This window comes from Buteo buteo, chromosome 7 (genome assembly GCF_964188355.1).
Source record: "Buteo buteo chromosome 7, bButBut1.hap1.1, whole genome shotgun sequence".
NCBI classification, from domain to species: domain Eukaryota; kingdom Metazoa; phylum Chordata; class Aves; order Accipitriformes; family Accipitridae; genus Buteo; species Buteo buteo.
Window position 1 is genome coordinate 19795059 of NC_134177.1, and position 27584 is coordinate 19822642.

A 27584-nucleotide genomic window follows, 5' to 3' on the forward strand; every position below is an offset into this window, starting at 1 on the left:
AGCAGAACTGGGGGGACAAAGGTGAGGAGACCAGGATTAAGGTCTGTGCAAGGTAGGAAGAAGCTGAGACTGGATGAGGCAAGCTCATTTCTGATGAGGTGACGTTGAGACTGCAGTGATGGTAGGAGCTAAACTGGAAGAAAAGGACATGGTCAGGAAGACAGAATGAAGGATAAATGAGAACAAATAAGGAGTTAGAGAGCTGGGGTGGAAGTTGATTAGCTGCAAATGGTGGAGACAAGAGCTTGGATAGATGGAGTGGCACCTGGGTCAAGAAGAAGGCAGGAACTATGACAAGATACTGGGAGTGATCATATGTTGTGGTTTAACCCCAGCCAGCAACTAAGCACCACACAGCCGCTTGCTCACTCCCCCACACGCCCAGTGGGATGGGGGAAAAAATTGGGAAAAGAAGCGAAACTCGTGGGTTGAGATAAGGACGGTTTAATAGAACAGAAAAGAAGAAACTAATAATGATAACACTAATAAAATGACAACAGTGATAATAGAAGGATTGGAATGTGCAAATAATGCACAATGCAATTGCTCACCATCTGCCGATCGACACCCAGTTAGTCCCCGAGCAGCAATTCCCCCACCCCCATTCCCTCCCAGTTTATGTACTGGGCATGACGTCCCATGGTATGGAAAACCCCTTTGGCCAGTTTGGGTCAGCTGCCCTGGCTGTGTCCCCTCCCAACTTCTTGGGCCCCTCCAGCTTTCTCGCTGGCTGGGCATGAGAAGCTGAAAAATCCTTGACTTTAGTCTAAACACTACTTAGCAACAACAGAAAACATCAGTGTTGTCAACAGTCTTCTCATACTGAACTCAAAACATAGCACTGTACCAGCTACTAGGAAGACAGTTAACTCTATCCCAGCTGAAACCAGGACATCATAGAAAAGTCATGTCTTGCAAGGGTGATATCCAGTGTTCCTGAGAATTAAATTTGTTCTTTTCATCATAAAAATTTTGAAATCCATTGTCAAAGCACTTGTAGTATCTTCCCTCCAGTGGCTGGCCAATATAGAAGATGACCAACATACTACTGATTTATAGGCTGTGCTTTCACTGTACTTGGCTCAGTGTAGTGCTCATGTGGTTCAGTCACCCTGCTTTTGGAACTGCATGATAGTTTCTGTTGTTGTTTCTTTCATTCTTTCATGTAAACTTGCTTCCTGGGCAATCTAATTAAAGGCATTTTCTACCTTTTGGTAGAGTGACTTTGCAGATGTGACATGGTTAACATAATCTGTAATAAATCAGATTTGTACATTCTTTAGCAATCAGTGGTGACATTAGTTTACCACTGGGTGGTATTTCTCCTGCGTCAAATCTTGAACTGTCACTGTTTGCCAGGACTACTGTGTGCTTCACTGCTACACAACAAAAAGGCAGCTCACTCCTCTGAGAGTTTAGGACAAGTCTAAAATAATTGTTGAAAATGAGCCTGAGCTGACTCTGTTTGCATGAATGTGGAAGTGGAGGGGAATGACAGCACTGGTAGAGTAGTTAATGTTCCAGGTCAGGGTGTGCTGCATTTCAGCAGTAAAGGGCTCTTTAACTATAGGCCCTGCTGAGATTCCTGGGTTAGACTAATCCAAACTGGATTGGATTGGATTGGACCTGTGCTGTTAAGTCTTCCTGACATGACAGATTGTGTTATGTCATGTGAGTTCACTAGTGGGACTCTATACAATATCAGACAGCTTGGTACTACACTCTTATTTCTATGTATTCACCTACATTTAAGTATGTAGCCTAAATTCTGCTCTTAGTTAAAGTCAGCTCAATGCTGAGGAAGTTAACTGAGTAAATAAGGGTAGCATTTGCTGTAACTGTCTTAGAATTTGGCTTCATATTGCTAACTCTGTTTTTCTCCAATGTACTTATTATTTTAGAAAACACTTCAAGTATGTCAGCTAGCCCAAAGGCTACAGCTGCAGTCTGATCATAAATACAAGCTAATGAACAGAATTTCACTATCTGTAGTGCATCTCTCTATTCCAATAGAACATAAACACCTACTAAATAGGGCATAGGATCTAATTTTCTACACTAAGTGCTCCAATTTAGTGGCTTCCTGAGGAACTAACAAAAATGCTCCAAGTCCACAGGGAACTTGTTTGCTCTTAGAAGCACCTCAGAAAACACTAATGTGAGTAGTAGAATACCACAAAAAATTGATAGAATTGCTGTATAAGTGAAAAGTATCAGCATAACATCTTTTAGGAAAAGCAGTTTTAGTATTCAACAGTGAAAGAGTGTTAATGTTCTTTGGGAAGTTGCCCTTAATGGCAGTAGAGAATGAGCATGCTTTGCATCTCATAACAGGACACTTCTGAAAATATAAGCACCTCTAATGCGTTTCTGAAAGTCAGTTGTTGGAAACCAGAATGTAAATAAATGTAGTTGCCAACAGGCAGGCTTAGTGACCTTTAATGTTCCAGTTCTTAGAATAATTAGATTTATAATAATTGTTTTGGTCTTGACTAATATTATTATGAAGGTTCAAAAATACTTGCACAACATTTCAACAGATAATTCTTTCAGCAATAAAATAATAAATATATTACATTACAGTGAAATTATTAAATGTCAAACTTGCTGAATAATATATTTAACAAATATCTCTTACAGTATTCCACCAGGTCTGACTATCACCTGAATTTTGAGTTTGCAGTTTCATATTGTGTTTGTGTTATTTTTGCTGCTGCAAATATATGCCTGGTTTGATAATATGTTGACAATTCAAGGCTTAAATTGTAAATTCCCAAGGGACTAGAGCCGCTCTTAAGTGTGTAAAATACTAAGCAGCAAAAATGCTTCCTACACTATATTCCTATACTCCCTGTGGGGTTGTCACAAGCACAACTGCTTAAAAGCTAATATCAACTCTTTGGAAAGCCTGTATGAAAGTTTTGCTATCCCCTCTCAACTAAAACCTCCTCTGATGCTGTGTTTGAGGCTGTCTTTGAAACAAGAATGAGTACTCTGGGTTACCAAAAATGGTTCCTGAAGAGCAGTGACTGAGCCCAAAGCTATTCTGGCTGTGGCTCTGGGATGGAGTTGTTGATTTGTGATAAGTAATCCTCTGAGGTTTTTGTGGTGCAGACAGCTATGTGTGTTTCTCAGAAAACTTGCTTGTTTCCTATGGGATATATAAGGCTCAGTCGCACCCTGACTTCTGACACGCTGAACTTCGCTTCACTGGTTGCTCTGATGCTTGCCAGGATCCCCTGCAGAAAGAGCCTGCGCTGACTCTTGGGGGCAGTGGCTGGGCTCTGTTTCTCCTTGTGTGAGACAGGTGAGCACAGTGTGGGCCAAACAGCCTCGCAGCTTGCTACTGCGTCTCTGGAGCCTGACATGTCCCTGCTAAACCCCGTAACTAATACTGTGCAATGCATCTGAACCAGTTGAAAAGCCAAAGTTGGAAGGCTTCCAAAGATCAACAGAAACATGCTATTTCTGCTTCCTCCTCTTTTTCCCCAAAGACTTTTCAGGTGTTATTTGAGGCAGAGGAGCTCATGAGCTCATTGTCTCATTGCCTGCTTTTTGCCTCCTGCAGGTTACAACTTCCCAGTGCAGGGGGATCCCAGTGGTTTCCCCTCGAGAAGGGGGGGGGAGGAATTTAAAAGGACTTGGTTGGCAAACAGAAATGTTAGCTAATGGCTGGCAGTTCTAGTATTTGATAGGGCATATTTCTGTGAACTCCTCAGCACCCTTAATCTGTCGATAAAAGCCAGCAGGCTCTCCAGGTTGTTCAGCAGTACTGAAAGATGTGAGGCCAAGAATGCATAACTATTTGAGGGACGGATGTTGCCGTGAAGTGGAGCAGAATACACAGAGATGTCGCTGTCACATCACCCTCAGTATATCGCTCTTGGATGATGCTTACAGAGAGGATACTGCCCCTTACCTGGTCTCTGTCTTCATCTTAGCCTACGTGATGCAATTGCCCAGAAAACAAACAGCAGACCAGAGTTCATTGCTAAAGAAACACTAGAAGGAGAACCACTCAAAACAGCTCATAGGAAAAGAAGCCATGGCCACTGCATTCCTTATCCATATCTCTGGTCATAACGAAATCCAGGCTGTTGGTGCATACCAAAAAGAATGTGAGTCTCATTCATCACTTCCTATTTGTCTTAAAGTGAATGCTGTAGATGGGATCCAATTACCATGGCACAAACCCCTTTTGTGTTATTTTGTGGTGGGACAATTTTGCGCCAAGATTGTATGGATCCTGTTTTCCCAAGAGGTGCCTGTGGCAGCTGGGATTTCAAAAGCCTTAGGATACTTTCCAGCACAAATGGTGTGTCCCTCAGCAGCCCTGCAGCTCCCATGATCCAGGGAGCAGTGGGAGACCAGAGCCAGCTGTGGAAAAGCCTCTCCTCAGCTGAGGCGGCAGGGTGTGCCCTGGTAGCGGGAAGAGGTGGCAGAGCTAATTCCTCTCTATTGCATGCTCTTTTTACTAAAGCAGGTTGAAGAACTGGTAGTAGTGTGTTTAGCAGCTAGTTTTTGCTATTTTTCTGTACATCCAACTTTCTGTGAGTAACTTTGTTGTTTTGTATGTGTTTACAGATCAATTTGGGGAAATAAGTTTCCAAATTGTTACTTACATTGGCTGCATGCTTCATTCACTGTTCATTATGTGTAGTGTGTGGTTGGTCACAGAAATCCTAGGCTGTTATTTGCTTCATAAACAAAATTCTTTTACAAGAAGAATAATGAACACCAAGTAGCACACAATGAATAACCATAAATGCTCTTATTTATGCATGAATTATCTTTCCAGCATTCTAATATGGGCAGTGGTATGAAAAGGAGTGATTCCTACAATATTCTGAACCAAAACTTTTGAACAGATATTTGTCTGTTGAATATGATGAGAATACTTTAAACATCTGGTATTTGAATAGTTGTACACGCTTGCTTTTGGTATTTCATCAGAGAGAGCTCAGAGGGTGATTTTCAAAGGCATAAGGGCATTGAAAACAGAAGAACTAGCTGAGACTCAGAAGTTTTATGATGGGGAGGGGTGTTGGAGGAGACATGAATTCCAGTATGTTTTTGTACTGAATTGGAACAAAAAATGACATTTCAAAATTTTCCACTCAAAGGAAAATGGGACAATTTTCAGTTCAGGAAAATCAAAAAATGTGGTTTGAGTTTTCCTAAATGAAACAATCAACAGCTGTCATAACTTCTGACTCCTGGCTCTGTCATGGCTCCCTGGGGCACCCTGGGAAGCTCCCGTCCTGTTGGAAGCAGCTTGGGAAGCTCCCTGAAGTTTAAAGCATTGCTCAGGTGGGAGCCATGATGGCTGTCAGGCTCCAAAATGTGTGGCAGGAAATTGGGAAGCCCTGGATATGCCAGCTGTGATTTGAGGGCTTCCAAGAACTATCCTGCTGGTTTGCTCTGGCAGTCATCGTGGCAAGGTTGTTGTCCGATGCAGAATCTGGGAAGGTGGGTTTGCAGCAGTGGATCGGATGAGGTGGAAGAAAACCAGTTTTGTTTCCAACAGGAATCTGCCTGTCTTGGGAAGATGTCACACCACTTCCATGAGATATTAATACATCAGTAATGCCCATGGGAAAGCTTTTTCACCAAGAAATTCACAAGCAACTGTTGGAAAGGCAATGAGTTTTGGATACCAAATTGTTACGATGTTTTGGAAAATGTCACTTGAAGTTAAAAATGACTACATTAACAATCATTTCACGTAAACACAGCCCTCCCCACCCTGCCCCATCACCTCACTGGGAAGTACAGCAATTGGGCTTGATTCAGTTTGCATTTTTGCTTTGCAGCTTATCTATCCTCACTCCTGTACTTTATATACCCATAAACTTTAAGACATTATAGCTTTTGCCTGTGAAAACATTTGGAAAATGATTTTCAAAAAGCTATGCTAGTTTGTACCAATTGGGGGTCTGCTTACTTGCTCATTAGGGGATAATTGCAGCCTTGTGAAGTGTTAGCAGTATTAAGGGGCAGTTAAAAGATACATGATAGGCAAAATTTAGATAATCTGTAATCTTTTTTTTTTTTTTTTTTCCAAAATGCATGCGGAAAATTATTTTATGACATTGTGTGTCATGGGGAACCAACTTGTCCATTGGGCAATGGTTTAAAAAGTGGAAAACCAGGCTCTTGTATTTGAAGAGAAAAATGTATCTCTTGCAGAAAAATGGGGAGGGCAGGTGAGGGTTGAGCTGAAGAATGTACCAGCATGGTTCAGTTGAAAAAGGAGTCCGGGATGATTCTTCATGTAGGCAAAGAGACTTCTGACATTTATTTGTTTCTTTCAAGCATTTTACCTTGAAAACTGGAGCTATTTTTCATCTTTATTTTCTCATAAAATAAGCCAAACATTCAGAAGAGGAGAGTTGGTGGACTTGTTTTAATAACGAACATATGCCTGCATGTGTGTGATTTCTTTTCTATGCTTTATAATTGACATAAAGTCCTCAAGTGACAAGTCTTCAACTTTAACTAATGAACTTATGCCGGCACCAAAAGTCATTGTGGAATTTCAGACCTTTGAAGTTTAGTTTAACAGAGGAGCTGATGGCTGCTAAGGAGTACAGGAACAAACAGATTTTCTAGGTCTCATCACACATAACTTATTTTCTGCTCATTTCTGACATTCAAAGTTGCACAAATGTTCTTCGTGGTGCCTAGTTGTATGTGCTTTTGCTGTTTCTGATGTTCAGAATGAGAATTTGGCCTAGAAAAAAAAAATCTTTATAGAGGTAGAAAAATTAATTTAGGATATTAAAACCAGCTAAAACCCCCCAAGAGTTCACAATGTTTTGTAGTGACTTTATAGATATTTAGTCTTTTTTTAGTCTTGCATATCATATTTTGCTTAAATTGTATCTTTCTGACCCCTTAAGTGCTCGTGGATGTGTACTCAGTTGCTTTTCCTAATATTAATGTATTATCGCTACAGAAAAGAGTTTAAAAAAAAAACCCAACAACCCACCAACAGACCCAATTCCTCCCCCCCCCCAAAAAAAAACCCCAACCAACCCCAAAACAAACCCCCAAACCAACAAACAAACCATATGTGCTATTTGAAGGCATGCACCTAGGTTTGCTCTCACTTTTTCCTCCCATTTATCTCTCAGTAATCCAGATTGCTATTTTGGTGCAAGTCCAAGCAGAATCCAACACCTAAGAGGAAAGTGTGTGCCTCCAATATATGTGGCACTAGCTACGGGGTAGCTCTGTAGAGTGCATAAACTATTCTTGAAGTAGCACAGGTAGGGAAGATGAATTAGAGATGGCAAAGGAGGTGAAATTGCAAAAAGGAGGAAAAAAATACAATGGCTAAAGAATGAGGATGAAAGATAAAAGGGGAATGAAAGAGGAAAAAAGAGAAGAATGGGAGAGAAGACAAGGAAACATGTACAGAACTGCGCTTGTCTTGCTTAGGCTGCTGTTTAAGTTGCTCTGCAAAACAGTGACATACTGGGTGGATCCAGCTGCTTTTGTGTAGCAGAGTTTGCAAGCAGAAATTCTGCCGGGTTCAAATGACCTTTTGCAGAAACAAAAAGCCATAAAAAACTGAACAAAAGAATAAAAGAGAGTTTGCTGTTAGTCTAGAATCTGCTTCAGAGGATGATCCCCCTCCACGCTGTGGCTCTTGAGTGGATTTGCCAGGAAAGGCCAGCTTAGCATTGCACATGAGGCCCCAGTGCCTCATGGGATCTGAAACCCAGCCTGTGTATGAGCCTCCGGAGAGAGCTCCAGCCATACTGTCAGAAAGCAGTCAGGATGCCTGTTACTCTGTGTGCTGATCCGCTCTGTGCATACAGTCTGCTGACCCAGTCCATGAACTTTCTCTGCTCACGAATGCAGGCGTGTCTGCTTAGTTTCTTTTCCCTTACCTTTGTACAGGCATGGATTGTTTCTGCCAAATACAGCACTAAGCACCTTAGGAGATTTCTGTGCTTGTGCGTATTTAAGTAAGAGGATTAAAGACAATAGTTCAGTGTCTGGGACACTCCCAGAATGGTGTCCTTATTTAGCTTCTTGCTGAGGTGTGAATATTTTTTTGATGATGGAAAGTCATTTTCATCAGTCTTTCTAAGAGGTTTTCAGGCTGAGACATGATTGTCTGGACTTTTCTGAGTAAGGAATATGAGGACACATTCTTGCTGCTTAATATGAGATATACAGTGCGTGCACTGGTTTATTTCTTTAGCAAGTAGCCATCGCTGCATAGCATCTTGAAGGCTTTATTCTCCAAGCAGCATCTGCAATCTGCTTGATTCTCTTGACTGCTAGTATTTGTGTTTGGCTTTAACAGATCTGTAAGTGCATGAACTGTCCTGTGTTTCCAGCAACAACTGCTGATTATCATCCTATCTGCAGAGACTACTGAACAGCAGTTAATTGAGCTGATGGAAATTTTCTGCTAGATAGAGCCCTCATTTTCACAGCTGTTATGGTAATAGTATCTGTATCAGCAGTGTGATGGTTCAAAGATATTCCGCCCCGTCCCCCAGCCTGCCCAAGTCATTTCATGAAGAATCCATAAATGCAGATATGTTGCCCTTCTTGGGAGACACAGAAATACGTGAACAGGGTTCAATTCATCAATTTCAGATAAAACGGTTTATTCTTTGCTTATCTTGGCTCATCCCCCTGAGCATCATAGACACATGAAGCCTACAGTCTGAATCCAAGTTATTCTCTGGAACAACAGGCAGTATTTTCAATCGATTCTGCAATAAACTCAGCAATACAGATGTTTCAGACAGAATGTAGCTCCCTGAGGACAAAAGTCCACAAAAGGATTTAAGAAGGTCCGTAACCACCATGCAAGGGCTTGGAGCAGCAGCAAGTAGGGTTTTCCAGAGTTCAAAGACCCACCCTAAAATAGGTGGCCCATCAGGGAGAATAACACCTGGAGGAATGATGTGTGGTCAGCTGCAATAACCAGGTATTCACTGACAGCTGAATCAACTGGGATTAGACTTTCAGGTGAACAAACCTTGAGCAAAGCTTTGAGCAAAGCTTTTGGGTCCACAGCAAGACACTTTGCCTCTCCGTCACTAAGCATAGTGTCTCTAATTTAGTCCAAGTGGTAGGTGGAAATGCCTACAGAATAGCTTCAGAAAAAGGAGGTGGAAGAGACACAACAAACAGTTATAGCCTGGTGGTAAGGATGCATGTCTGACAGGACAAATAGATGAGTGTGAATTCTTTTTGGTATAAGCAGGGTAAATCAGCTCAGGTGGAACAAGTACACTAGAATGGCTAGGTCACTTCTGGTTCATTTAGGACTATTTTACAAAGTAAGGGCTTAAGTTTCCACTAACAATGGCTTGAAGGGTATGCATACCTTTGAACACCAATTTAAGTTCCTAAACCACAAACTGTAATTCTCAAAACCCCATTCTACTTCCAGTGCATGAGGGAAGTGCCTAACTCGAATCCTCGCTGACACTAACTGTTCTGCTACTGCATCATATTGAGCTCTGCTGCTGCCAGGTAGCCAGAAATCTGTCTGGTGCTTCTGTTTTGACAGAACTGAAACACCTGGTGATCTGTGAAAGCCTGGATCACCAGCAAGCTGAAAACTCAGCAAACTGAAGGTTCTGCACAACACACAGTGGGTTTGTAAATCCTACCCTGCAATGTTACCTCTGTAATTGCAATAGGAAAGATGCAGTCTCAGTGACACGTGTGAGGGGAAACAAACTGCACAGCTATTGCAAGCTCCAAAGGCAAGTGGGGAAAGCAGTAGTAAGGAGATAGCTTGTTTAGCTTTACTTGTAAATCTGTCCTGAATGGAGCTCTTGCCCTGTGTTGCAAACTGTGAAATCGGATCCTATGTATGGTTCAAAGGGTGTTCCCTCATCTGCTTTGTCCAGCAGGCTCTAACCTATTTTGGTACAGGGAGGTTGAGGATTAGCAGTCTCTTTCCTCCCCTCTTTTCAAGAACTGTTCTGCTTCATATTCCTCAAGTCAGAGAGAAATAGTGACTCTTATTCTATTCTCCTCCAGATATTCTGTATATTTACATAGGAAGAGGGAGATCTGTTGCTCCAGAAACAATTTGTGCATTTTTGCTACTGGGTAGTGTAGAATACAAAAATTGCCTTTAAAGCATGAACTGAAATCTAGGGATTCTTTTCCACCAAACCAGAGACTACTTCCTCTAGTATACTCTTTCCCTCTTTTGGGCTGTAGAGAGAGTATGATGTTGTGTTGATTTATATTTCCAGGGATATTATGCTTTTGTGATCATCCATAACAGGGCAAGTACTACCCCAGTCTGCGAAGTCATTAATCATAAAATGTAACTAAAGCAGGCTCCCCTTTTTATTAAAGGGAAGGATTTGAGCTCTTGGACTTCATTTTATTTTTCTCACAATGAGTAATTAATACTTCTACCTGCTGTTCAGATTCTTTTATGAACTAAATCAGCAGCTGGTTTAAATCATCACTATTCTCTTGAAGCCTGGCAGAATGATGCCAGTGTAAACCATTGAACAACTTGGCCCCATTTAACTTTTTCAAGTATTAAAAAAAATAATTGTATTACTCTTACTAAAAAATAAACTAACAAGAGCCATAGAGCATATCCTTGAGGAGTCTACCCATAATAAATCAGGTTCATAAACAAGTGACATGGGGAGCAGGACTGAAAAGTTGGCAGGAAACAGATTTTTCTCCAAGCTTACAACTGCTCATAAGGCAAACTGAGAAACAAACATTTAAAAAACATTAAATATGTGTGGTGTGTGTTGTCTTTATCAAATCAGAGACAACACTGTTAATAGAATCATCTGAACATGCTCATCACATAGCACCAGGAAATTAATTAAAATTTGCTAGGACACTTTTTGCAGGTAAAACCCATTAAAAGAAATGTACACATACAGAATGCTACTACAGCAAGAATGATAAATGCTAGAACATTTCAGTTGCTAAAGATTTTATTTTGCTTATGGTAAGGCATTCCTTTCCAGTTGGCCAACGTCTGTTGCTGTACATGGCAAGATTAAAGTTTGTACTGTGGGGCATGATCCAGTTTAGTACATGGGCCATGAATGTGCACAGTCCCATTTGCTCTGTACCTCCAGACCCCTTGTATCATTACATGCTTATTGTAACTGACTTATTTATTAAACATTGGCTCTAAGTAAAAAACAAAGAGCTTACTAAAGCAATGATTGCATGCTTTCTTATTCCTGATTGTTCATATTTCACTTATTCTGACACTCAAAAAAGCCTGGACCTTCCTTTGTAGAAGATATTTGTCATTTACCTTTACCTAAGCACAGTGTACAATGAAGCCAGTAATCTGTATCTTCACTGCTACGGCTAATGGATCATGACATGAAGGGGTTTTCAGGGAGTTGGGATGCAGTTAATGATACCATCCATGATCCTTTTTCTCTTAAGCACTTAGCATTTTGAGTCTTGAAGCTATATTTGAGTGTGTACAAGCTAATCAAGACTGAGGAGATAAGTTACACATCTTTAATTTTTACATTAGTGGTCAGGGTGGGAGTTATAAGTTGCATACAGCAGAGAGCATGTAACTGTGTTGTACTTAGAGTAGCTAGAAACCAATTTATACCACTAAGAAAAGGTGTATCTCAAGTATGACAGCCTTCATATTTGTCACTCTCGATCCCTCTTTCTTCCTACATGCAAGTAAAGGAAGCTGATCTGCCATTGATATTCCTGATGATGCTTTTCTTTACTAGACAAACAAAGACTTAAAGTTGCCATGGAAATACCCAAATCTCTCAGTTCATGCATTTATCAAAGAAGGATCATCATCATCAGATAATATTGATAGAGTGCATGCTGCCTCTCTTTAGATGTTTGTCACAAGACTCTTGATGTCAAAAGAAAGAAAAAGAAAAATGAGGTGCACTATTTCATTAATGTCATGTCCATCGATCAGTGTCTAAATGACCCATTTCTTATTTTAATGATGTTTGAAGTGAAAATCACGCTCCCCAAACCCCAAATATGCAGGTATTATTTCAGTGTGCCTTCATTTAAGAAACGTGATGATTTTGAAAATCTCAGCTTTCCAGAAAGACAACTCATGACAGAATCTAATGTCTGAGCTTTTTATGGTTTTGCATGTTTACTTTTACTAATGGACATTTCTCTGATTGAATTTGATTTTAGTCCCTATCCTTCTCCCTCTGTAAACATAGAAAAGGGGGCTAATAATTTGTTTTCTATCCTCATTTGAGATGCAGTAGTTCTTTGCACCAGCTGTGTAGTACTGCTGTAGAACCTTCTAATGTCTTTAGTCTTCCTAACTGTTTTCTACGTTTGGATCCCCTTTGATCCATAGAGGCTGCTGGAGCAAATGGGTACGTTTAAACTATAAACTAGCTTCCACAGTTTGTAAGTGTGAGTGCTGATGAACTAAAGCCCACCAACTTTCTGTGTTTCTGTAAAGTGGATATAGACATGTCATCATCCCTTGTCTTGGTTCCAGTTTTCAGATTTATTTCTGAATGGCTTTTACATGAGCTTTTTGTTGCATATTTCAATTTCACAGATTACCGTCACCATCGGAGCAAATCATCTGAGCACTAAATGTGTAAGCAAAACTGAGATATCCAACATTTGTGTAAAGGCAGATACATTTTTAAAAAGCATCAAAATGAGCAAATCCCCAGAAGAAACTATTGAGTTTATAGCCTTGAAGAAAAGGAAAAAAAAAAAAGGCAAAACCAAAAATAGTTGTGAATTTGCAACATAGGAATGGCACCAATCCAAAAATGTATTGGGATATTTTGGTAGTGGAGTTTTTAGTGCTGTAATTTCAAATGTTTTTTTTGCTTCATAGTGCTGTATTTTCATTGGCATTTAATGAATCTCTGAAGCTTCTGACTTTGTGATGTGGTCAGAACCCCAAACCCCTGGTTTTCAGGTGAATATTCAAGTTGCCTAGGTTTGCAGGGATGAACTGAAAAGCTTGAAACATGAATAGAGTGAGAATTTTAGCAGCAGGTGAATCCAGATGCTTCTTTGTAGTCTGGTTTCCTGAGGAAACAAGGCTTGCATGATTGTAATTTGTGGTTAATTTCAGTTTCCCAGGGATGAGATATCAGAAAAACATTAAGTCTCCAAAAAGTTTGAGTAGTAGATGAGAGGAGTATACATAAAAGAGATCCCATAATTACATCCTGTAAGTTTTCTAGCAAAGTAAAAGGCTACATGCTGAACTTATATGTTATTTGGCATTGGTGTCCATATTGGAGAAATACTTTATAAATGTCCTAAATTCTGAAAAAATCTTCTGTCGGAGTTTGCAGAACCCAGTTGCAGAAGTGCAATTTTACTAGTTCTGATGTCATGGCACCATTTGCTTGTTCTTGTTTGTGTGTTTCCCTCATCTGTAGAGAAAGTTTTCAGTAAGTAGGTGGTCAGTCTTAAAGAAAAGTCAAGCCAGTTTCCAACATCTCATATGAAAGTATTGTAGTTAACTGCATTTCATTCTGGCAAGAATTAAATCATGGTATAACTTGCTTCATGTTAATCAGTTAAATAGGACTGAGGCATGATATATTGTACATTGGCTAATAACAGCAGATCTAATTTCCATCAGATACATTTCTCATCATTACTGTACTTCCTTGCAGTCTGCTCTGGGGGTAGCAAGTGGAAACACAATTGCTAGCCTTGGGTATAGTATTTTCTTTCTTATTCTTAAAATGTTGTTATTGATCCATAATATCTGTACTTAACACTTAGTTTCCAGGGCCAGTGAAGAAGACATGCACTATTTGTAGATTCAGTGTGTATTCTTTGACAAGGATTTCTGTTTTCTGTACCCTTTTTAGCCAAAGTGTGTTGTCTGTTCTTTGGCAGTGTAGTGGTTGGCCTGGATAGTGGTTGGACAGACTGGTGAGGATACAATTTCTTATAATTAAAAGGCAAGATCTAATTTCATTGTACAACTCAGCTACTTGTTATCGCAATTGTCTTTCCTTAATTAATTGTATTTCAGGGTAGGCACATTATAAACTAATCAGTCTATTGTCACATGCCTGTTAATTTTGTAATTAATTATCATGGCTAGAGCTGAGTGAATAATTTCTAAAAAATAACTTATTTGGTGACTTTTGCAACTCTTCTGTTCATTAATCCTGTGCAAACATCATGATTTTCTGAAATTGGCTTGTTATTTCACTGTTATTCATTGAGTTATTCTTGGTCAGTAAATACTCAACACACACTTTGTTACAGTCCTTTAAAGCCTGAAATAAGATGAATTTTGATCACATTCAAATGTTCACATGGTCACATGTTACTTATCAAACCCCTTTTGTAACACTGTGTTTCTTGGAGTTGGGTTTTTTTGAAAAATTGTTATAATCAATAATCTGACGTTTACTTTGTATTAGCATTCTTCTACCATTTAATTATTGTTCTTTTTTTATTTGGAACGTTCTTGCCTGCTAACTTGTTTGGTAGAACATCAAAAGGTAAGGCAAATGCAGGAGGAGCCTGGAGAGATTTCTTTTGAAAGGCTGTAAGATGTGCAGTTTTGCTGCTGGGCACTGTACCTAGTTAAATAGTTTGTGGAAGCAGTTGATGCTAATTCAGCTGTGCTATATCCTGATATGAATTCAATATCTTTGCCCAACCAGTATCTTCATGATTTGAAGAGTATTTATAGGCTTGCTTAGCACTACTTCTGTTGTGGCAGTAATGGTGTGTTATAGACATGTCCTTTCGTTTAGCTGTGCTTATCCACTGTCAGTTCATCCCTCTTTAATTGCTGTTCTGCTTTCTCGGCAGAGTAAAATAACTGGGAAGTTGGGCCCCACTCGAGCCAGGTTTGCATTCTGTGTTTGGCTTGGGCCTGAATCAATGTTTATGTCGCCGTTTACCAACCATCCACGCTGTTAAATAAATAGTGTCATTGCCCTCAGTCTGGTCAGTGACACTGAGGTTTCTCTTCTGAGAAGCAAAGATCCAGCCTTCCTGGACTTGAGGTGCACTCAGATGCTTTGATGCAATGTCAACACAGAAATTAGCATTAAGAGCAGAAAGCAGCAGCTGAGAGGTGGTACGGCCCAGCTTCTCGGTGCCTCTCAGCTCTACCTAATGGAAGGTAAGCACTCCCTCTGCCCTGCTGTGGGCCACAGGGATTTGGGCTAACCCATACTGACTTTGCATTGGAGCTTAGGAGGAGCACTCATACACTTGGAGTCCAAACTCAGCTGAGAAGTGGGTTAAGGAGTTGTTCCTTACTGCCTCTCGGCTCTCAGTTGCCTCCTCTCAGCAGGGAGGCATGCTGGTTGTGTGCTAATTTGGACTCTAACAGCAATCAGTCAGGAGATTGGCCAGGCCAAAGCCCCTAAGCTCAGGCTTCAGGCCAAATATGCAATGTAGACGTGCCCTAAGAGACGGGAGTGAAACTGTAAGCCTGAATTTCACTGGCAGAACCCACAGAGTGATTTCAGCCCCCTGTATGCAATAACTCATTTTGGACAAAACTGCTTCCCCGTTGGCCTGTGTGTGTCATTACAGTGTGACATTCCTGGTGAGTCCCCAGCTCACACCCTTGGGCTCTGTTGCCATAGCTCTGTTTTGCTGCTGTTTGCCATTCCTAGCTAGATAACCTTCTGAGGTTCCCATTACTTCACACTCTCCATGGGTGCCCAGAATTCAGTTCAATTGTTTCCCAACTTTTTTGGTACGTGTTTACAGTCCCTGAGCTCTCCTGCTGCCTTGTCAGATGACACTCTACCTCAGTGGCTCCCTGGAGGCTCTTCAGTTTCCAGGCTACCTATGGTATTTGTTTTTCTTGGTCTCCTCATTCCCAGACAGGCAGAACTTTTATGGAATCGACTTGTCTCACAGCAAGACCAAACCATTTGAATTTTATTTTTCTCATCTCTAATGAGCTGTTCAGGGGTGCAATAAGATTGTTATGTTAGGGCACAGTGTTTCTTACAAACATCTTTAGCAACCATCCAATGGCACCAGATGTGGCGGTGTGTGCATTGCAATATTTTACAGATAGCACTTGCTTTTTAGAATGACAATTGCTTTCTGACAAAATAGCTGTGGTTTTCAGCAAGTTGGAACCAGTACAACTGCATTGGATGTGGCTAGGGAAGACATGAAATGGGGAGCCTCTACCACCTCCTGAAGCCCATGGTGAAACTATCAGACCAGTTCTGCATGAGCATTGGGGTAGGTTTGGATAACCAGGACATGGATCTGAAAGTATTCTGGACAGAAAGACTGCAGGTGAAACCCTTGGTTACTTTATTTCACTGCAGGGACAAGCTGTCAGCCAACCTAGAGGGAAGGATTCTGTCTCTCCTTGGGAAATGGGTGGTGGACTTGGGAACGTCCAGGCAGGATTTCGCCTTTGCTGAGTAATTTTGCAGTGGTGCTGAGGTGAAATTTTATTCACAGATTTCTGTCTTTCAAGTCTACATTTTCTCCTGTAATGTATGCCCACAGTATTTCTTTACAGTTTTTATATTTAAAGGAGTTTCTTTTCCATACTTTTTGAAGTAATCAGTGTTGCGTGGGTCTGGAGTTCTTCTAACATCAACTTCACACTAGTGTATCACAACTTATTACAGTGGAGTCCAGACTGCTTTTCGCTAGATAATCCATTTGTTTCCTAACAGCAATTTCTTAGCATTAAGCTCCTTCTTTTTACCATATGCCATCCTTATAGTAACTTCTATTTTGCCATTGATATTTTCACATGAATGGAGGCTGGCTTTTCTAGAAGTATTTGTCTATTTGTTAGCTATAATTTAGCTAGGCATTCCTGAAATAGGACTCTTCTATATGTTTTGTTCTTACGCTGTATTAGTAGGAGCTTGCTTCTTCAATATTGTGAAATAAAGTGTCCCATCTCAGAGGCACAAGGGGACATATTTCCTCCTATATTTACACCCCCCAGCTGTCTGTGCTTTACCCTGTGCCTCCAGTCAATCCCTGTCTCGCTCCAGGGTCTTCCAGCCACTACTGACACCTTAGTGCTTTCCCTCCAAGATTCTCAGGGTTTTTCACCTCCTTGTATTGGAAAGCAGCAGCGCCAGGTAGGTTTTGAGTGGATTAGATGCTATTTCATACCCTTCCATGGTTACAGCTTTTGTGGGCTCAGTGATGGCTTCTGGGGCTAAATATTAGGTGTGTTCTCCTACATGAATAGCTGGTAATAGTAACATTTCTTCCTAGCAGTCCAGAGTAAAGCCATAACAGGCAGTCAGAGGGTCAGGCAGAATTGTCTTTTAGGCCATCATAAACCATTACTCTTATTTTGCTCTAAAAATAATGTTCTGAAACTCAGGCTTGGCTCTTTCCTTTTTGTGTTATGCTATAATAAGCTCTTCAAATACTTCAACAGAAAGTTGTGTTAGACTTGAGCCAAACTACGATCTGGATAGAACACCAATGCAGGTTTACAATTTGTAAATCAAGATAATGGATTTGAAATAGCATGGCGTTGCATTTTTCAAATTTATTCATATTTATAACTCATATCTATTTCAGTATTATTCATGAGTGTTACGGGATTATGGGATATTTCTGTTTGGTTTCTGGCCTGGAAATGTTTTGAGTTGACTTGAAACATTTAATTTGTCATGAAACTAAATATTTCATTCCATCTTCTTATTGCTTTACCCTTTTGAAACTTTTAAGAAAGGTCATTTGAAACAAAAATCCTAAATTTATTTTGTTTATTTTGTATTCCTTTTTTACAGTTGGAAAAATTTGCTAAATTGATCTTGTATTTAAAAACTATTTTTTGCAGTATACTATTTGCCAAAATAATCACACTAGTCCCTCTGGATTAATCCTTTACTTACATTTGTATCTGTGAAAATTTTATGATTGCATTTGCACATGGCAGATTTGCCATATGACCTTTGCAATTAAAAGAAGTGATATACTTTCTTAAAAAAAAAAAAAAAAGGCTTCAATATGCTATTTAACATTGCATCTATTCGGGGACTATTATAGATACATATTTAATAATAGTCTTCTCTGTGGTAGATGACCGTGACACTCAGAAACCTGACTGTGACATACTGACAAGCTAAACCTGGAGTAGCTTTGTGTCACTTTGGGTAAAATTTGCCCCATAAATAATGAACAACTAAAAGTTGTTTACAGTGATGTGCTAATCCCATAGCAGCTGCTACGGACTCTGTGAGCAATCAAAACTTTCTCTTCTTATGAAAGTAGCAACAAAAGAAAGTGATTAAATGTAAACAAAAAGCTCTGATAGGACTGTTGGGCTGATTAACAAAATCTTGATGGCTAGGACGTTAGCATCCTGCAGGTTGGCTCCTGGACTAGGATGCAGGTGTCATCTCAAATCCTCACAGCTGGCAATGTTTGCAGTTCCTCCCGGAAGCAGGATGGGCTGAGCAGGAGGCACAATAGCTGCTTCCAGTGTGCTGGGCCTGGCTTTTGTCACATTCATCTTTAGCTTCATGCTAATTTAGGTTCAGGTATCTAATTTCATTTTTTTTAGGATTTCATGTTTATCTGGTAACCCTTGCCAAAGTCATCACACACATGTTTTCACATTCATGATACATGACATGCATACACATATTTTATAATAAACAGAAAATGTTGGAGGACTGTATTAAGAAGTCTTTTATTTTAAAAATGTATTGAGTTACCGTCTATATCAAAAGCAGGTATTGAAGTCTGGTGAGAAAAACACCTGATGGCAGCTGCACAGATTCTGCCTTGAAGGTGGGCGGTTAGATCCAGGTTTGCTTTAGTCAACAGGAGCTTTTCAGTTGCCACCAGTTAGGAGATAGTGCCCTATAGCTGGCTATGTGGATGGGACAAGCTACATCGAAGAGCTCACTATGTTATAACCTGTCTGCTGGCCCAAGCAATATGAATACCACTGCCCAAGTCAAAGAAACAGGGTTGTGGTGTAGAGAGTGAATGGGTGGATTAATGGACAACAGGAAATTCATATTGAGACTGACACATGTGGTAGCATCGGCTCAGTGTTGGTTGCACCTGGCTGATAATGTGCATAGCTAAACCAGATTGTACTACTCAGCTTACACAGCCTCATTACTTGTGCCAGGATTTGTTATTGAGCTTTAGCCCCGTGTCTGTCATATTGCACCTGCCACTCCTAGGAATGGGCACACTGGAATGGAGTTGTGGTTTTTGGTTTTTTTTTTTTTTTTTTTTTTTTTTATGTGTATGGAAAATATTTGTTTAGATGACGCCAAGTGCTTCCATCTTTACCATAGATCTAATCATATGCAAACAGATACAGATGCATACACTTGCACACACATCTGTTTACATAATACAGGCCGCAGAAAATATATTTTTTTTATCAATGAAAGTGTTTACTTGCTGCTTTTTCACAGCTGGGAGATTTGAAAAAGGAATATGGAGTACCTGTGAAAACAGACACTGGCTTAGAACTCTGTGTTTTAACTGAAGCTGAAAATACTTCTGTGCTAATGTGTGTTACCCATTATATAGGGTTATAAAGATGAACCTGAGTTCTTTGCAACGACTGATTAAAAGTAATAGCTTCAAAATTATTTAAATGCTTTTACTACAGTCTAAAAAGAAAGCTTTGTTTCACAAAGACAAATAGGGGATCTTACACCATTTATTGAACTTGTGTTTCTTAACAAATTGCCTTTTGATTTTTTTCAAGGATTCATGGCTAAAGCCGTGAACTCCTTGGTGTGTATGGAGCCTGCGCCTAACACAGCAGGCTCCCTATCCAGAGGGGAGTCACTGCATTTTGGCACATCATTGTTGTTGTGGCATCTCTATCAGGACTGCACAATCGTCTCCGTTGATAAAGTGGCCTGGCATGAGTGGTAACACAATGTGAGCCACTGCCTCTGTAGACATTTCCTCACTTGTATTAATATTTTAGCAATAAAATGTTAGATATTTAAAAGTAGGAACTATGTTCACCGGAGATTTCCAATAGTGCCTGAGCATTTCCTCATACAGGTAAAAATGTATCATTGATAAGATTTAGCAGGTTCCTTCTAGGGCTGAACTTCCTCACAGGCAGGGAATTCAATACTGTTTCCTTCCAAGGGGTGGAAGAATGATAAGCTGGAGCTTCTGGGGTCTCCTCCATCATAATCTTAAATAAAATCAGAGGGAGCCTTGTGGCAGTGGGTTCACAGGGCCCCATTCCCCAGACACCAGCAAGCAGGGCAGCATGGCTGGTAGCCACAGGGCACGAGAGCAGCCTCTTGTCCCTTCCCTGGGTCAGAAATGGAGCTGCCTCCATCCATGCCTGAGACACCAGTGGTATAAGCCAGGTACAAAAGCTCAAGACGAGAGCTGTATTGGGTCTGGCTGAGATGGAGTTAATACTCCCCACAGCAGCCCTCATAGCACTGTGCCCTGCATCAGTAGCTAGAAAGGTGTTGATAGCACACCAGTGTTTTGGCTACTGCTGAGCAGTGCTGGCACAGCATCAAGGCTGTCTCCCCAACATTTTTGCCCTCCCCTCAATGGCAGGCTGGGGCAGGGCAAGATCTTGGGAGGGGACACAATCAGGACAGCTGACCTGAACTAACCAAACAGATATTCCATACCATATGACGTCAGCTCAGATATAAAAGCTAAGTAAAGGGAGACAGAGGGGGGGGCATTTTTGTCTTCCAGAGCAACCACTACGCGTACTGAAGCCCTGCTTCCCGAGAAGTGGCTAGACATCGCCTGCTGATGGGAAGTAGAGAATAACATCATCTGTTTTTTTCTTTGCTTTCGCACGCGCGACCTTTGCTATCACTGTATTAAACTGTCCTTATCTTGACCCACGAGCCTTCTGTTATATTTTCTTCCCCCCCAGCTGAGGAGGGGGAGTGATAGAGCGGCTTTGGTGGGCACCTGGCATCCAACCAGGGTCAACCCACCACAAGAGCACAGACAACTAAAGGCAGAGAATTAAAGACACAGTAGTTACTTCTGGTCTAGATGAGCTTTTCTTTTTCAAAGGCTTTTTCTAGCATGTATTTTTATGTATCTTTTTTCTACAAGGTGGCTTTTTTTAGCTTGAAAGTTATGCTTGTTTTTCATGGTATTTTAAAATAGCTCTAATTTCTTTGGAATCTGACTGCTATGTAATTTAGTTACCACTGGTACAGCATCACTTTGGTTTTGAAAAGGTGTTACGTGTGAATACATTGTACCATGGCTGCTACCAGAAGGGCTTCCCTGCATTTTTATAAGGTAGTCAGAATTCTGTTCGTTCTGGTGGTATTATCTTATGGTTCATATATATGTTCATGTTCACATATAAGTGTATATATTTGTGTATATATGTATATTCATAAATACATACGAACACATACTTATGAACACAAATATATATGTGTATATTGATTTTTGAATGTCACTCTTGGGGATGTGGAGAAGTGTATCTAGAAAGGAAATATGGACATTTCAGTTTCAGGTGTGAAGACAGGAAGATCCTTTAAGTTCCAAACTAGGAACTGATTTGTGCAAAAGAAGATACAGATTTTTATACGGACTGGCAGACATGGGGATCAAGATGTTCTCAGTGCTTTTATCGTTTCACCAAACCTTATCATTATTTTGCATCAAATGCAAAGAGATAGCTTTTTGAAAAACAATTCCAATGTAAGATAGTTTCCACTTAAATGTTCCTGTAAGAATCTGTATGATTAGTTTGTACATGTTTCTGAACTGGATTAAGCCTTTTGAGGTTTAACAAGCTAAACATCAAGGAGCAACAAGAGATGCATAGCCATGCTCTGCAGTATGTGATAGTGTTCCTTGTTTGTATAAGAGGTTTCTGTATCAAATAACAGGATTAGAAAGATCTTGTATACCATCAGTTGTTCAGGATCATAGAGTTAGTTGATTCTGAGACATTTATCATGAAACTCAGTGGGAATAAGGCTGAACCTGATGAGAAGCCTGATGAGCAACATTTTGAAATCTGCACAGCTAATTTGAAAGGTATGAGTCTAACCAAGTAATCTGATTTTCAGAGGTAAGCAGCAGTGTCAGTTCACAGTAAATGTAATGGGATCTCCACATGAATTGGTACTTTAAAAATCTTTTACTTCAGTGACTAAACATAGATGCAGGTGTTTAACAACAGCAGCCCTGAAGTTTGAAAATGATGATGTGCAATAGATATCGGTTTGGGATTTATGTGTTTTTGCTGTCTGATGACACTGGTTTATGAGAAAGATGTTTGATAATCCCAGGATTATCAAGATCTCTTAGTAATAGAGATAATAATTCTTTCTGAGATTTTAATGCTTCTAATATTCTTTAGATATTTTCCATTTTGCTTGCCCATAACTGCTTCAGTCCAGCTCAGGAATCCTGAGTTTCCTTTCTCCACTGTGATCCATTTTCACCGTATGGGCTGTTTCAGTGCATGTGCCTCTGTCCATCTTCACTTAAAACCTGCTGGCCTGAGCACTGTGCTGTTAGGTAGCAAATGTGGATTTCTCCCTCCTTGGCTGAATTCAAGTCGATGATAGAAAAAAGGTTTTGAATAAAGGAGGCACGGCTTCTTCCAGTGGCAGAAAATTGTGTTTAAATAGGGCCACTTTTTCCTTATAAATTATCTGAAAGGACTGATGCTAGCACCCATGGGCAAATCTTCAATCTGTGGATCATGGTAACGGGGAAATGATTCCTTTATAGTCTAGAGTCAGGTGCGTCAGCTTTTGCAAGGAGCAGTCGTATCCTAATCAGTGAGTGGGATTTTTTTTGTCAGCTTCTGTTGTGGCATCTCACTTTTTACATGCACAATTTAACGATTGCACTCGCTTTATGCATCAATCTGGATTGAATTTTGGACTAGGGCCTGAAAGGTAATGGGTGATAACTGACATGGAGGCATTGATTTCTATTATCAGTTCTAGCCCTTCAGATGCACCTTGACACATCATTATAGCTGCATGGCAGTCTAACAGACTTACATCTCTGATGTAAAATTTTAGGGATTTTATTAATGCTCAGCTATTTGCACCCATGGAACATAACTCCGTGGAAGTAAAATCATAGCTACAACTTTATAGCCTAGTTTGACATCCCCTTGAAATACTGACTCTGAAGCTGTAATTGATAACCTAACCTTCTTACACTTGAGATTTTTTATTTTTTTTTTAGAGACTCTTTGGAATAATGAACCTCTACAGACATGTAGCCTAGGGCAGTAGGTGCTCATTGGAATAATCTAATTGAGAAAAAGGAAAAGTCTAAGCACACATGGTGAACACATCACGCGTTAGTCTGGCGTAAGATTTCTGGCACATGCCTTGTACTACAGTGCCCTGGCTTGAGATAGGCAGTTGAGCCCATGTCAGAGAAGCTGGCAACTGATAAAGAAATGGCTAATGTGAGGACCAGTTGTATCTCAGATCCAAATTTGTGAGGCAAGCATTCATATTGAGTTTGCTTGGAATCAAATGCTTTTGCAGCAGGTTTAGTTGACTCATACACCCCAAATATCCATTTGGCTACAGCAGTCTCCATCCACACGGTTCAGAAAGCCCAGAAACAGAAGTTATTGATATGCAGTTTATACTGCTCAGTAAGCCTAATTAGCTGAGGCTGTCTGAAGTGTATTTGCCAAGAGAAGAGGGCGAAAAATGTTTGTTGGTCTTGGGCTTTCAAGGTCTGTTGTTAGAAATGTGATCATTAGGAAATAATGCAAATGGCAACTTAATCTCATTGCGTTGTTGAAACTCTGAGGTTTTTTTCAAGTTTATTTGGAATCGGAAGATCTAGTGCTGGCACTTCTCCTCACAATCATCAGTCCTTTATTCTGTCAGTGATGCCCAGTTAAAATACATGATATAATCTTGAGGACAATAATACCTTCTAGTCTACAAAGTTTTTCTCTATGAAAATGGACCTCATGGAATAGAGGTCCATGTGGTCTCAAAGCCAAGGTTCTTTATTCTTCTTTACATTCTGTTCTTAGTTGTTGCATTACCTTGCTGTTGTGGTTTAATCCCAGCCAGCAACTAAGCACCACACAGCTGCTCACTCACTCCCCCACCCACCCAGTGGAATGGGGGAGAGAGTCAGAAAAAAATAGTAAAACTTGTGGGTTGAGATAAGAACAGTTTAATAGAACAGAAAGGAAGAAAATAATAATGATAATAATAATTAAATTACAACAATAATAATAAATGGATTGGAATATACAAGTGATGCACAGTGCAATTGCTCACCACCTGCTTACAGATGCTCAGTTAGTTCCTGAGCAGTGATCCCCCCAGCCCCACTCCCCCCAGTTTACATACTGGGCATGACATCACATGGTATGGAATATCCCTTTGGCCAGTTTGGGTCAGCTGCCCTGGCTGTGTCCCCTCCCAGCTTCTTGGGCCCCTCCAGCCTTTTTGCTGGCTGGGCATCAGAAGCTGAAAAATCCTTGACTTAGTATAACCACTACTTAGCCACAACTAAAAACATCAGTGTGTTATCAACATTCTTCTCATATTGAACCCAAAACATAGCACTATGCCAGCTGCTAGGAAGACAATTAACTCTATCCCAGCTGAAACCAGGATACTTACTAAACTGCTGTGACATCTAGCTACAAAACTAGGGCAGGAAGAAGACTGAGACAAAATCAGCCAAATCATTAAAGATAACAGAAGTCAGAATTATTAAGGGTAAACTCCTTTTTACTATATTTACTGATGTATTGTACCTCCAAGGGACCTCAGGCACTGGAAATAGTCAATCCAAATCCAGCCACAAACTTAAGCACTTGGATTTGTAATATCTATATTGTAAGTAAAACTTGAGAGTCCATTACTTTTAGAAGATGTATTTTGGTCACATCTACAAAGAAAAATTGGTTCATATGCTGAAAACTTGTTATGTAAAAGTTCTAAGTGTAGTCCAGCAGGACAGGAAAGAAAGCCTGTGCAGAATCCTCGACACTGTTACACAGTATCCCAAGAAAAACAAATTGCTGGTCCTGTTCAGGGCTCTTTTTGGCACCTGATACTGAAGAAAAAAAAAAAAAAAATTAAACAAATCTCTATCCATGGTTAAATATATTGTAAATCGCAGTTGAAAGAAAACATCATATCTCTTCCTTCTGAACACAAAACCAACGTGACCAAGATGAAGTAACTAATGCAGTTCCAAACATTTTATTTATTCAGTCAGAAATATTTCTAAAACCACTCATTTTTATTTGTTCCAAGGTCATCTGTTTCAGAAATGCTCTTCATGGAGTCACATCCATGCATAGGTCATGCAAATGAGACCAGATGCAAAACTTTAGTGAGACATGATTAATTTAAAACATTTTATGGTGTATAAGCTGCTACTTAGCAAGATTTTTTTTAGCTTTCAGAACTTTGTCAAGTTCATATTCATAGGAATAATCTGTAGTCTTGTTGACATGACCACCAGGAAATATCGTTATGGTGCTAATGGAAGGTGAGGTATGCTGAATAGAAAATTCAGCCTAGAAAAATGTGATTTTCTGGTTTAGGAAAGACTGTTATTACAAAAGCCCTGAATTTACACTCCAGTATTCTTATCAGATTGTGATTGCAGTCACTGTGTATGTCACTGAAAGCTGAAGTGATGGGGTCTGGAGAGTAATGTTAACATGATTCAGAAGAAATTAATCAACATTAGTCAGCACTTGTCTGTCATGTACGTGGGGTCATGGTCTGTTCTAAACTAACTTATTTTCTTCCTATTCAGTGATGCAGGAAGGAAGATTTAAAACCACCAGTAGGGTAGTAATAGTGTGACAGGAAGAAAAAGGTCACTGGGAACAATATGAAAGCTGATTAATAGGATCATCCTTATAGGTGAATTAGAATTCTGCAAATGACTTTTTTATTTCTCATTCTTTCCCTATTGCAAAGCAGTTTTATTCTGGAACAATGCATCTGAACAGGTGCACCTGAAAAATAAGTCTTAAAGGCTACAAGATTTTTTTTCCATTGAATTTCCTTTGTATTTTTCTTTGAGCTTTATTGTGCACTAAGCCAAAGAGAGTTCCAAGCTGTGTATAGATTTTGAAGAAGAAACCACCAGTGTACCCCCCGCCAAACCCCCAACCAACCAACCAACCAAACAAAAAAAAGCAACCCAAAACCCTCATGGCCAGTGGCCAGCAATGTGTGGGGATCCAATACAATAAAAACTGTTCCTGCTGTTCACAGGCAATGAAAAATGAGTCTCGTTATTAAGCAACAGCATTTCCTGTATCATGCTCTTCATGATATGCTTGATCTCAATTATCTAAGCTTTGGGACTCTAAAGTTTTGTCATAGTGGGTATGTCTGGGGGATAATGTAATGCTAATAAAGTAAATGGATATAAGCCATGAACCTGTGATGCAGTGCTGTTGCAAATAAGGTCTTTGGAAGGTTCTGAAGGTGGGATTTCTCTTTGCTACCTTTAACCATCTAAAAGCTGGTGATCTGGGTTTCTTCTACACAAAGTTGAAACAGAAAAGCACCTACGAGGAGGTGTTTCTGCATTAAAGTTGCCTTCTTGAGGGATAAGTCCACTGGTTTCAGAGGTAAAGCTCAGATGCAAACGTACTCCCTGGGGCTAGGCAATGGGAAAATGTTCAGCTTCCTGCTCTGATACCCAATCTCTCCTGTCAGTGCAGAGCCAGAGGTGCTTTCTAATGCTTTCTGGTGAACCTGCAACCTTGCCAGCACTTCCTATCAGTTTACTATGTATTATTCAACTACAACTTTTGATTTGAAGTCCTTCTTGTATGTCCTGGGAGAATGTGTTGTGAACATGACTTAACCTGTAAACTGGAGGATTAAAAGCATAGAGCGCCTCTTTGATATTTTAGAACTCTGTTGCTGATTCCTCTAAGGAAGCGAAGTAGGCACCAGTGAACTGTACTGTGAATTTGATAAAGTTTTTCTGTTTGTGACTGATCTGTAAGGCTGTGGTTAGTTTGTTCCTTATTTAACAAGTCTGTTCTGCAGACATATTGCAGTGTATTAGTTGCTTATGAGCTACTTTCTTGAGCTGTTCATTTAAGTTTTCAGTTAGATCTCTTTTCGTGCTGTGTTTGATTAGTCCCCTTTGTTGTGTCCTCCTTTTTTCTTCTCCTTGGCTGCTATCTCCCAAACAGGCTAAGGACTTGCCAGATTCCTATAGGCAGATACAGAGGTTCCATGGCAGGTACATAGCTATATGTAAGCACAAATTTATAAGTTCAAATAGGGTTTTCAAGCCTTCTGTTTATTTTTTGTGGGCAAATTGTACTCTTAAGTGCAAAGCGAACATAAGGACCAATACCACTTAGGCTATGGTATTGTTTTGTCCAAATACTATTCAGTAATTGCCAGGGTATAAATCAAGTTTGGTCACATCCACCCTATAGTTTTTTTCAGTAATGTTGTACAAGGAAGTGCAAATACAAAGTTCCATTAAAATGCAAAGTTTGAGTAAGGATGAATTTTATTTAAGTAATTACTAAAACCAGACCCTTGTAGAAAAGGTAAGGGAATAAACTTAGATCCTTCATGCCGTAATTCCACATTCTGACTTAAGCTGAAGTTTGGCTCTGACATGTCTTCTCA

At 40.0% G+C, this 27584-nt stretch overlaps 1 long non-coding RNA gene across 3 annotated transcripts in view; it reads left to right on the forward strand.

Moving 5' to 3' along the window:
• Positions 1–15908: 15908 nt before the first annotated feature.
• LOC142032772 (uncharacterized) overlaps positions 15909–27584 on the forward strand; it is a 98529-nt gene continuing 86853 nt past the window's right edge. Inside the window, exon 1 of one of the 3 annotated variants that reach the window (XR_012650983.1) lies at positions 15909–16206. This is a non-coding gene — a long non-coding RNA (uncharacterized LOC142032772). Of the gene's footprint in view, positions 16207–16960; positions 17076–27584 lie in introns of those variants that run through there. The other 2 variants (XR_012650981.1, XR_012650979.1) reach the window with 2 other exon arrangements.